The sequence below is a fragment of the Rhinoderma darwinii genome, chromosome 5, assembly GCF_050947455.1.
Source record: "Rhinoderma darwinii isolate aRhiDar2 chromosome 5, aRhiDar2.hap1, whole genome shotgun sequence".
Lineage (NCBI taxonomy): Eukaryota > Metazoa > Chordata > Amphibia > Anura > Rhinodermatidae > Rhinoderma > Rhinoderma darwinii.
This window is the reverse complement of record NC_134691.1, coordinates 197,791,033-197,804,021: the sequence shown is the minus strand read 5'-3', so window position 1 is coordinate 197,804,021 and position 12,989 is coordinate 197,791,033. Positions and strand designations below refer to the sequence as shown.

General features: G+C 41.9%; 1 pseudogene; it reads left to right on the top strand.

Annotated features, from left to right (window-relative positions):
- Positions 1-3,312: 3,312 nt before the first annotated feature.
- On the top strand, positions 3,313-11,947 carry LOC142652537 (uncharacterized; annotated as a pseudogene).
- The last annotated feature ends 1,042 nt before the right edge of the window (positions 11,948-12,989 follow it).

Here is a 12,989-nt window from a genome sequence, read left to right as displayed (position 1 = left end):
ACCATTTCAGCTAAATTTGATCTCCAAATGGTTCTCCTTCCCTTCTGACCCCTGCCGTATGTCCAAGCAGCAGTTTATGACCACTTATGAGGTATTGCCGTAATCGAGAAAAATTGCTTTTCAAATGTTGGGGTGCTTTTTCTCCTTTATGCCTTGTAAAAATAAAAAAGTTCAACATTTTATTAGAAAAAAATGTAGATTTTCATTTTCACGGCCTAATTCCACTAAAGTCAGCAAAAAACCTGTGGGGTCAAAACGCTCACTATACCCCTTGATAAATTACTTGAGGGGTGTAGTTTCCAAAATGGGGTCACATTTGGGGGGTTTCCACTGTTTTGGTCCCTCCAGGACGTTGCAAACGCGACATGGCACCAAAAATCATTCCAGCAAAATCTGTGCTCCAAAATCCAAATGGCGCTGTTTCCCTTCTGAGCCTTGCTGTTGGTCCAAACAGCAGTTTATTACCACATAAGGAGTATTGCCGTAATCGGGAGAAGTTGCTTTACAAATTTTGTTGTTCTTTTTCTCCTTTATTCCTTGCAAAAATAAAAAAATGCTAAGTTTTTTCAGACAAAAATGTATATTTTCAATTTTACAGACTATTGCCAATAAATTTAGCAAAAAACCTGTGGGGTTAAAATGCTTACTATACCCCTCGATAATTTTCCTGAGGGGTGTAGTTTCCAAATTGGGGTCACTTTTGGGGCTTTCCACTGTTTTGGCACCACAAGACCTCTTCAAACCTGACATGGTGCCTAAAATATATTCTAAAAAAAGGAGGCCCCAAAATCCTCTAGGTGCTCCTTTGCTACTGAGGTCCGTGTTTCAGTCCAAGAGGACACTAGGGCCACATGTGGGATATTTATAAAAACTGTAGAATCAGGGTAATAAATACGGAGTTGCAATCCTTGGCTAAAACCTTCTGTGGCACTAAATGTTTTTATTACAAATTAATTTTGGCAAAAAAAATGTAATTAGTACATTTCACATCTATTTTGCTTTAATTCCTGTGAAATGCCTAAAGGGTTAAGAAACTTTTTTAATGCTGTTTTGAATACTTTGAGGGGTGCATTTTTTTTAAAATGCAATAATTTATGGGGACTTTCTAATATATAAGGCCCTCAAAGCCACTTCAAAACTGAACTGGCCCTGTAAAAATCGCCTTTTGACATTTTCTTGAAAATGTGAGAAATTGCTGCTAAAGTTCTAAGCCTTGTAACGTCCTAGAAAAATAAAAGGACGTTCAAAAAACAATGCAAACATGGGGATGTTAACTAGTAACTATTTTGTGTGGTATTACTATCTGTCTTACAAGCAAATACATTTAAATTTAAAAAAAATGCACATTTTTACAAATTTTCTCTACATTTTGGTGTTTTTCACAAATAAATACTGAATTTATCGGTCAAATGTTTTTTTTTACTAACATCAAGTACAATATATCACGAGAAAACTCAGAATCGCTTAGCTAGGTGAAAGCATTCCCAAGTTATTACCACATAAAGTAACACATGTCAGATTTGAAAAAATCGGGTGTGTCCTGAAGGCCAAAACAGGCTGTGTCCTTAAGGGGTTAAACAGTTTTGATAAATGCGGCTCAATGTGCTGTGCTGGTTACTATGGTGACGCCAGCCATCTTGTTACAGTCAAAGGCAGTTGGTGTGAGCAGCCTGATACTGGATAGAACTATATAAAGTTTGTTTGTTTGAAGCCCGATTTTTCATTAGTTTAAAATCAGGGAATAGCTATTTTTGATTGGACATTGAACAAAGTTTGCCTCCTTTTGCTATTTTTGATTGGATTAAAAATCACTTTTACTGAAAGTCACTTTTACTGAAATTTACTTTTCACTGCCATTCACTTATCAATTTGCATCGAAGTACACACTTGCCTGATCGTGATTTTTGATTAGTTGAAAAGCTAACCAATAGAGATTTTTTGATTGGTTGAAAAACAAACCAGTAGAGATTTTTGATTGGATTGGACATTTCACAAAGTTTGCCTCCTTTTGCAGATTTTGATTGGTTTAAAAGTCACTTTAATTGGTTGAAAAACAAACCAATAGCGATTTGTGATTGCATTGGACATTGAACAAAGTTTGCCTCCTTTTGCCACTTTTGTTTGGTTTAAAATGTACTTTTACTGAAATTTACTTTTCACTGACCATGGCTCACAAAAGAAAAACTCTTAAACAAAAGGGAAGGTCGATGCTTGGCTCAAAGAATACGTCGAGCAGCAGAAACGCCAGAAATGACCAATGCTCGGCTTGAAGATCAAAGATTGCGACAAGCAACCGCAAGAGCTGAAGAAACACCTCAAGCGACTGATCGTCGGGTTCGAGCACAAGGCGCAACAAATATTGTTTCTCGACAAACATTTTGGGATTGCATGAACAAAGCTGCTATGCAATATGACCCAACAATTGAATACGATCTGCACGACTTGGTCAATTTTGGAAACATGGACACAACCTCTGAACATTGTGAAGCCCAGAAGTGGAAGTCAGAGCCACCTAGCATGTGCTGCTCTGCTGGCAAGGTTCAACTACCCCCACTTACTGCACCACCAGAACCACTCAAGTCACTGATGACTGCGAACACTACCCAAACCAAGCACTTTCTGGGAAATTTGAGGCGTTACAACTCTTGCTTTCAGATGACATTGTTTGGTGTGAATGAAATTCGAGAGGCTCCATGCCCACCTTCAAAATTCCAGGACAAGTTTGTCATCGACTTGGATCGCTCCTGCCATTGCCCAATGAACCACCAAAGTTTCTGCAGATTTATTTCATGGGCGATGAAAAGCTTCAAGTTCAGCAACGACAGAGCAACGTCCCTGGAACTCGAGTTGACATTTTGCTGGAGCTGCAGCAGATGTTTCACGAACATCACTGTTATGTCGAGATATTCAATAGCTCTTTGGAAGTGATGACTTCGGATAACTACAAAGTGGTCATACAGGGGAGCATGAGCGGCGATACAGCGCAACAACTGTCAATGAAGTTGCTGTCGTCATCGTTGGGGAATTTGAAAATCGGGATATTGTGCTGCAAAAGCGTGATAATCAACTGCAGAGAGTTTCTGAACCCGATCGATCATATGACGCACTTCAGTACCCACTGATCTTTTGGCAAGGTGAAGACAGATACGATATTCAAATCTTCCAAACAAATCCAAGTACCGGAAATGTTACCGCCTGGAAAAAAGTTTTGTGCATGGCCTTCCACGCCTATCGAATTATGATGCGGGCGAGCTATTCAAATCACCTGTTGATTTGCCAAAATCTTTCCATCAGTTTTTGGTTGATTTATGTATGCCAAAATCAAAACAGAGCAACTTTGCTTCATCCGTTTCAATCCACCTTCGAGATGCTGTTGTCAACGATGGAAACCCGAGCAATGTTGGTCAGATGGTTATCTTGCATTCCTGCTTCACAGGGAGCCCTCAAAATATGCACGAATACACTCAAGACTCCATGACATATGTGCGAAAATACGGAAGGCCTGACATGTTTATTACTTTTACGTGCAACCCAAGATGGAAAAAAATTTGCCAAGAGCTCTTGCCAGAACAATCGGCGACTGATAGACACGATCTGGTAGCCAGAGTCTTTCGACAAAAGGTTATCAGGTTCATGAATGTCCTCACGAAGGGCAAGGTAATTGGAGAAACTCAATGCTTCATGTGCACAATCGAATGGCAAAAACGAGGTTTGCTTCACGCACATATACTGATCTGGCTGAAGGAGAAGATCCAACCAAATTAGATCGATTCTATCATTAGTGCAGAGATCCCAAATGCACAAGAAGATCAAAAGCTATTCGACATCATCAAGAAGAACATGGTCCATGGACCATGTGGAAGACTGAATCCAAGCTCCCCATGCATGAAAGATGGCTTCTGTACAAAGAGATTCCCAAGACAGCTGATCCATGAAACAGTCTGGAGATGATGGTTATCCACTTTATCGCAGAAGGCAAGTGGGAGAAGACGAGTTCACTGCATTGATGAAGATTGGCAATAGTTACCAGGACATAGAGGTCGACAACAGATGGATTGTACCCTACTCGCCATTTCTTTCCAAGACCTTTCAATCTCACGTCAATGTTGAATATTGCAACTCAGTTAAGGCGATCAAGTACATCTGCAAATGTCAACAAAGGATCGTATCAAGCAGCATTTGGCTTGGACAGACAAGGAAGACGAACTGTTGAAATCAATCGCCAAGAAAGACAAGAAAGAACAATTATTGAAATCGATCACTTCCAAACTGGACGTTACATCAGTAGAGGCTGTATGACGAATTTTGGACTTTCCAATTAACGACCGCTATCCGACGGTAGTTCATCTCAACCTCCACTTGGAAAATGGACAGAGAGTCTACTTCACCGAGGAAACTGCTGCACAACAAGTTTTGCAGCCCAAAGACACCACGCTGAAAGCATTATTCAAGCTTTGCCAACAAGATGACTTTGCAACGACACTCCTATACTGCGATGTTCCAAAGTATTATACGTGGAATAAATCTACAAGAGTTTTCAAGCGAAGAGTCCAAGGAACACCAGTTGAAGGTCATGTTGGAATCAAGTCAAGTGATGCTCTACACAGTGCACCCAAGCAACCATGAGTGCTTCTTCCTCCGGTTGCTTCTTCACACAGTAGCAGGCCCGACATCATTTGTTAGCCTCAAGACTGTTGGCGACCATGTTTGTACAACCTATCGGCAAGCATGTCAAGAAAGGGGACTACTTGAGAGTGATTCTCATTGGGACAAGACTTTAGAGGAAGCAGCAACCTGCCAATTACCAGCAAGCTTACGAAACCTATTTGCTGTCATACTCACGACGTGTGGACCATCCAAGCCACTTGAACTGTGGGAAAAGTACAAAGAGCACCTCTCAGAGGATGTTCTTCTGCAAGCACGACGGCAAAAGCCGGGACTCCAATTGGACATCTGTACTCCGCAAATGTTCAACATGTCATTGATCCTACTTAAAGAAAAGGCCCTCATGATGGTTGGAAAGAGACTTGAGCAACTGGGACTTCCCGCGACGGAAAGGAACAATGACGAAAGACTTGGACGGGAATTTCTTCGAGAAACAAGCTATGACATGAGCTCTCTGGAGACTTATCTTGCAATGAATGAACCTCTTTTGGTTGCTGATTAGAGATGAGCGAACCGGGACAACCGAACCCGGTTTCAGTCCGAACATCCGGAAAAGTTCGGTTCGCAGCGAATCCGAACTTCACCGGGTTCGGCCGAACCCGTTTTGACCGAACCCGGTCAAAAATATTATACAAATCGGCAGCCACTTTTCTCTATCAATCACTGATAGCGAAAAGAAGCTGCTGATTAAAAATAAAATAAAAAGCATTTCATACGTGCCCGGTCGTTGTCTTGGTGACGAGTCCCTCTTCTTCCTCCAGTCCGACCTTCTTTTCTGACGCGGCAGCCTGTGATTGGCTGCAGAGGCCTCTGCAGCCTGTGATTGGCTGCAGCGGTCACATGGGCTGTATCGTCATCCAGGAAGGTCGGGCCGGATGTCGAGAGGGACGCGTCACCAAGGCAACGGCCAGGAGACCGGACTGGAGGAAGCAGAAAGTTCTCGGTAAGTATGAACGTCTTTTTTTTTTACAGGTTACTCTATATTGTGATCGGTAGTCACTGTCCAGGGTGCTGAAACAGTTACTGCCGATCAGTTAACTCTTTCAGCACCCTGGACAGTGACTATTTACTGACGTCGCCTAGCAACGCTGCCGTAATGACGGGTGCACACATGTAGCCACCCGTCATTACGGGTAATATATTTTATAATGGGAGCACGGCTCGGAAAAACAACCGGCTGCCCGTGGCTGTGCTCATCTCCTTAAATACTCTGTGCTGCCTTAAACTCTGTTGACAGGTCAGGATCCTGTTTCTTTTAAATGCTGCTGGGGAACCCGCTCGATCCACTATATAAGGCTGCGCTACAGTGCAGCATTTAAAAGAAACAAGATCCTGACCTGTCCATAGAGTTTAAGGCAGCACAGAGTATTTCAGGAGATGAGCGTGCAGATTCAGTGATGCTGTGAACTCTGCTCTTACCATTACGTAGCTCAGTTGTACCTCTCCTCCACTCCTGTCCTCAATAACACCTTCACATGATTGGCAAGTCACCACGTAATGGTAAGAGCAGAGTTCACAGCAGCACAGAGTATTTCAGGAGATGAGCGTGCGGATCTTGTGCAGGGGGGTGGTGACTTGCCAATCATGTGAAGGTGTTATTGAGGACAGGAGTGGAGGAGAGGTAACAAACTGAGAGCTACGTAATGGTAAGAGCAGAGTTCACAGCAGCACAAAATCTGCACGCTCCTCTCCTGAAATACTCTGTGCTGCTGTGAACTCTGCTCTTACCATTACGTAGCTCAGTCTGTTACCTCTCCTCCACTCCTGTCCTCAATAACACCTTCACATGATTGGCAAGTCACCACCCCGCACAAGATCCGCACGCTCATCTCCTGAAATACTCTGTGCTGCTGTGAACTGTATGTGTGTGTGTGTGTGTGTGTGTGTGTGTATGTAGATGTTTGTGTGTGTTTTTGTATATGTGTGTTTGTGTATATGTGTGTATATGGGTATGTGTTTGTGTGTTTATGTGTGTGTGTTTGTGTATATATGGTTGTGACACTCATTTATCGCACACCTTTGAGCACTTAGTTCGCAACTCCCCTAAAGACTAGTGGGAGTGGCTATCTATTTAATGCACACTCCTTCTGCAGCATTTTTTGACCTGTCTGCGTCCTGCTGGGAACGGGTTTTCACCCACCCACCTACCTAGTAAGTATTGCCTTTTTTGTGGTTTTGATGTTATCTATGTCCCATTTTTTCTGCTTGTGTTTTGAAATTAGGAACGAAAAGTTCTAGTTAGGGACTCGCAAGGCACTGGGGACCCTTGACGTTGGGTTGTGAGCTTTGCGTATTTTGGCCAAAATAACAACTAATACCCCATGTTTCATGGATATTTTTTACTATGTATACTACTTTTTTTCAGGACGCAGCCAGGTCTTATATGCTGGGAGGGCATGATGTGCTGGCGTTTGGTTTGGCATGCAGAGCAGCCCGCTTTAGCTAACACTAGCGGCGTTACAAATAGGCTGTTATTCGGCAAGATACGCCGTGCCTGACGACCAGCACATTATCCCTCCACGTATTACACATAGTACTGACACCCCATGTACTATTCACAGCACTGACCCCTATTCATCACATTTATTTAATATTTATTTTTATTACATTATTACACAGTTCTGACACTTTCATACATACATATTTCTTTTTTACCATACATTCACACCCTAGCACTACACTGACACTCATTTATCGCACACCTTTGAGCACTTAGTTCGCCACTCCCCTCAAGACTAGTGGGAGTGGCTATCACAATTTAATGCACACTCCTTCTGCAGCATTTTTTGACCTGTCTGCGTCCTGCTGGGAACGGGTTTTCACCCACCTACCTAGTAAGTATGGCCTTTTTTGTGGTTTTGATGTTATCTATGTCCCATTTTTTCTGCTTGTGTATATATGTTTGTGTGTGTGTGTGTGTGTGTGTTTGTTTGTATATGTGTGTGTTTGTGTATATATGGGTCTGTTTCTGTACATGTGTTTGTGTGTGTGTGTGTGTGTGTGTGGTTATTGTTCACATTGATAACTGTTTTTTTATGTTGTTGCAGATTTTGATGTACCGATTGGACTACATCTTCGATTCGTTGGACTACTGCGGAGATCTACGTTTTTTAAAATTTTAATAAAATGGTTAACGAGGGTTTTGTTGGGGATTTCTTATTTCAATAAAAAAGAATTGTCTTTGTGTTTTTTTTTTAAACTTTATTAGTGCCTAGATAATGGCAGTTGGCTGATTGACCTCGTCCATTATTAAGGCGGTACTTAGTGTTAGCCGGTGCAGAGGCTAGCACTAACCACCCATTATTACCCCGGTACCCACCACCACCAGGGGTGCCGGGAAGAGCTTGGTACGATCCAGTACCCGACCATCTGTTGTGATGGTCGGGTACTGGGGCGGCCGTAGGCTGGTATTATGAGGCTGTGAAGGGCCATAAACAGTGGACCTTCCCACCCTTGTAATGCTAGGCTGCTGCTGTGTTGTATCGGGCTGGTTTTTTTTTTTGAATTTAACAAATTTAACACTAGACGGGTCCCCCACATTTTTAATAACCAGCCATATACAAGGCCGCAGCAGTCTGGCATTACATGGGTGGGAAGGGCCACTGGTTTTGTCCATTCCCAAGCTAATAACACTGTGTTGTATGTGGCTGGTTATGATAAATTGGGTGGAACCCCATGTCTTTTTTTAAAAAAATAAAAAATTTATAAATAAATAATTTAAAAAAATGACGTGGGGTCCCCCCCACTTTTATAACCAGCCAGATACAACACAGCAGCAGCAGCAGCCTAGCATTACAAGGGTGGCAAGGTCCACTGTTTTTGGCTCTTCCCAGCCTCATAATACAAGCCTGCGGCCACCCAAGACCCCGACCATCACAACAGATGGTCGGGTACTGGATCGTACCAAGCTCTTCCCGGCACCCCTGGTGGTGGTGGGTACCGGGGTAATAATGGTGGTTAGTGTTAGCCTCTGCACCGGCTAACACTAAGCTTCGCCTTAGTAATGGATGTTGTCACTCAGACAGCGGCCATTACTAAAGTGGTAGTAATAAAATTTGAAAAGAAAAGACAAAGATATAGATAAAATATTTTATTGAAATAAAGCACCCCCAACACAACCCTCATTAACCATTTTATTGTAAAAAAAAAAAAAGTAATCTAAGTAGTCCTCGAAACCGACGTAGTCCAAACACCAAACCTGTAAAAAAAAAAAAAAAAAAAATGAAATAAAACATGTCGTAGGCTTAGATTCAGTTTAATGTGTGATACTGACTGTTATACCATGTATAGAAGCCTGCCACAAAGTTGTCTTAGATACAGGGCGCCAGCAGACATATATACAAACAAACAAACATACATGCAAACATACATACATACATATATACAAACATACATACATACATATATACAAGCATGCACATATATACATGCAAATATACATACATGCAAACATACACACATATATACATACATACATGCAAACTATCATACATACATGCATGCATGCACACACACACACATGAAAACATACATACATACATACATACATACAAACATGCAAAGATACATACATACATACATATATACAAGCATGCACAAATATACATGCAAACATAAATACATGCAAACATAATTACATACACGCACATATATATAAACATACATGCAAACATACATGCAAAAATAAAAACATGCAAACATACATACATGCACATATATACATACATACATACATACATGCCAACATACATACATGCCAACATACATACATGCAAACATACATACATACAAACATACATACATGCAAACATACATGCAAATATACATACAAACATTCACATATATACATACATGCCAACATACATGCAAACATACATGCACATATATACATACATGACAACATACATACATACATGCCAACATACATACATACATACATACATACATACATACATGCAAACATACATACATGCAAACATACATGCAAATATATACATGCAAATATACATACAAACATGCACATATATACATACATGCCAGCATACATGCAAACATACATGCACATATATACATACATACATGACAACATACATACATACATACATACATACATACATGACAACATACATACATGCAAACATACATGCACATATACACATACATACATGACAACATACATACATGCCAACATACATACATGCAAACATACATGCAAACATACATGCACATATACACATACATACATGACAACATACATACATGACAACATATATACATACATGCAAACATACATACATAAATAAACTCACCTAAGACGTTCCCACGAAGATTTGAACGGTCCCGTCACTTTTCTTCTTACTGCTCCCATTCACAATAACGGAGCGGTGTGCGCAGATGACATAATCACGTGTGCCTGATATGATTACGTCATCTGCGCCACAACGCATGTAATGTAATGTAATGTAGTGTAGTGTAGTGTAGTGTAGAGTGCGCTGCAGCCTGTGATTGGCTGCAGAGGCGGTCACGTGGGATGAAGCGTCATCCCTGGAGGCCGGCCTTCTGTCGTCGTCCTGACGTGCGTGACCGCCACTACAGCCTGTGATTGGCTGCAGCGGCGACATGGATGAAACGTCATCGCTGGAGGCCGGACAGGAGGAAAGTAAGTATGAACGTATTATTATTTTTTTTTATTACATTAAAATTGTATTTCTCGCGTGCCGAGCATGTACTGTCAAGGTTGCCGAAAGAGTTAGTGCAGCCCATTAACTCTTTCAGCACCCTGGACAGTACCATGCTCGGCGCACGGAAATTATAGGTTCGGTCCGAACTAGTTCAGTCCGAATCTAACTTTTTCGTGAAATTCGGCGAATTAGCCGAACTGAACATTTGATAAGTTCGCTCATCTCTATTGCTGACCAAACGACGGCGTACAATCAGATTTTGGAGATGGTTGTGAAAAACACCAGTGGTATTGTCTTCTTGGATGCTCCTGGCGGAACAGGAAAGACGTTTGTCATAAACCTGTTGTTGGCAAAGATCCGACAACAATCCAGGATTGCTCTGGCTGTTGCTTCCCCAGGCATTGTGGCAACATTGCTGGATGGTGGCAGAACTGCCCATTCAGCGGTTCAAATTACCGCTCAACTTGACTCGAAATGCGTCTCCTGTTTGTAACATCAGCAAAGGTATAGGTGTGGCAAATGTCCTGCATGAATGTTTGATGATTGGGATGAATGCACGATGGCACACAAGTTGGCACTTGAAGCTCTGGATCGTACCCTGCAGGACTTGCGTGGAAACAATACAGTCATGGGAGGTGTCGTCTTGGTGTTGGCCGGTGATTTCCGTCAGACGTTGCCTATTGTTCCAAAGGGAACACCAGCAGACGAATTGAAAGCTTGCTTGAAGCAGTCAGTGTTGTGGAGGCATGTGAAGAAGATGAGTCTGACTACCAATATGCGAGTTCATCTGCATGGAGATACCACAGCTGTTGAGATTGCCAGCAGATTACTCAATCTGGGGAATGGAAATGTTCAAGTTGACAATGGGACGGATCTGAACAGCTTCCATGATGATTTAGCAAATTTTACCAAGTCGGTGGAAGAGCTTACAAAAAGTGTCTTTCCCAACATCGCCTTCAACTACAGAGATCATGAATGTTTATGTCAACGGGCAATACTGGCTCCAAAGAACGATTCTGTCAACGCCATCAATCAGCAAATTCAAATGACTCTGCCAGGTCAAGAAAAGCTGTACAAGTCCACCGACACAGTTATTGACCCCGATCAGGCGGTGTACTATCTGACAGAATTTCTCAACTCTCTCGAGCCACCTGGCTTACCTGCCCATCGATTGATGTTGAAGGTTGGCTCACCTATCATGCTGTTGAAAAACATTGAGGCTCCGAAACTTTGCAACGGGACGAGGCTGTGTGTCAAGAAGTTGATGGATCACGTCATCGAGGCCACTAAACTAACAGGATGTGCCAAGGGGGAATTGTCTTTATTCCTCGCATTCCCCTCGCTCCAATGATGTTCCTTTCGAGTTCAAGCGGCAACAGTTCCCAGTAAGCCTAGCCTTCGCAATGACAATTAACAAGGCTCAAGGTCAATCCCAGAAAGTGGCAGGAATACACCTTCAAAGTCCCTGTTTTTCCCATGGGAAACTATATGTTGCTTGCTCCAGAGTCGGCACTGGAAAGAATCTCTACAACTTGGCACCGGATAAAAAATACAAAAAACATTGTTTACAAGAAAGCGTTGCAGTCCTAGGGCCCTCTTAAATTCTTGCAGGAGCCATTGCTGGCTTCCTGTTCAAGAGTCAGGAGTCAGGGAGATTCCTCAATATTATGCTCAGTTGTCCCCGGCTGGATGTTCCTGAGCTGTGTTGATTACTTTAGTGGTAATGTTTCGTAGCTTATAGAAACAGATTGATGCTCACAACTGTGGAATGTCTGCACTACTATGCTTATTACCAATGTTAGTTGTCGGAACAGTGATCAATTGCATCTTCCCATTTACACAACAGACTAACCATTGTAAATTATTAGCATTAATTTAGAGAGAGAAAAGTAAAAACATGTTCTGGTGTTCTTCTTCTCAATAGTACGTAATAGTACATCCATGGGATGGCACGGGCACAGGAGTTGTGTCTGCGCCATCAACGCACAGCCTACATCCTGCTGCAAAGCCTGGAATCAGAGGTAACTCCAATCCCGGTCATTTAACCTCTTAGATGCCACTATCAAAAGCATCTGAAGCATCTAAGTGGTTGTCACCCTATCTGCACCACCGAGGCTTGACATGGAAGCTGGGGCCTAATAAAGGTCCTGGGGCCTAACAAAGGTCCCTAGGCCTGCCATGGATATTTGCCTATTAGGCTATGCCAAGGGCACCTCCTAATTAACAGTTTATTACTGACAGGCAATAACATTTTGATATACTGAGTAATAATAAAAGGAAAAATAAAGAAATGATGGAATGCAATGGCGTAAAAACGTTTTTCATAAAAAAATACTTTTATTGTACAAAAGTAGTAAAACATAAAAAAAATCGATATATATATTTAGTATTGTCATACTCGTACCAATCCATAAAATAATGAAAAATTAAATTTTTTTTAACCATTTTGGTCCCGTAAATAGCTGTGCAGGTCATTTTCTTAGCAGTGGCTTTCTTCTTGAATTACAGCTCCGTTCCTTTGGTTATAAAAGTGACCTGCACTCTGACTCTCCAAATCACACAGTACCTTCAGTCTGGACCAGAAGTCAGTCTTTCTATGCCAGCCTATGAGATTCAGATTGAGGCTCTCATAGGAATGCAAAG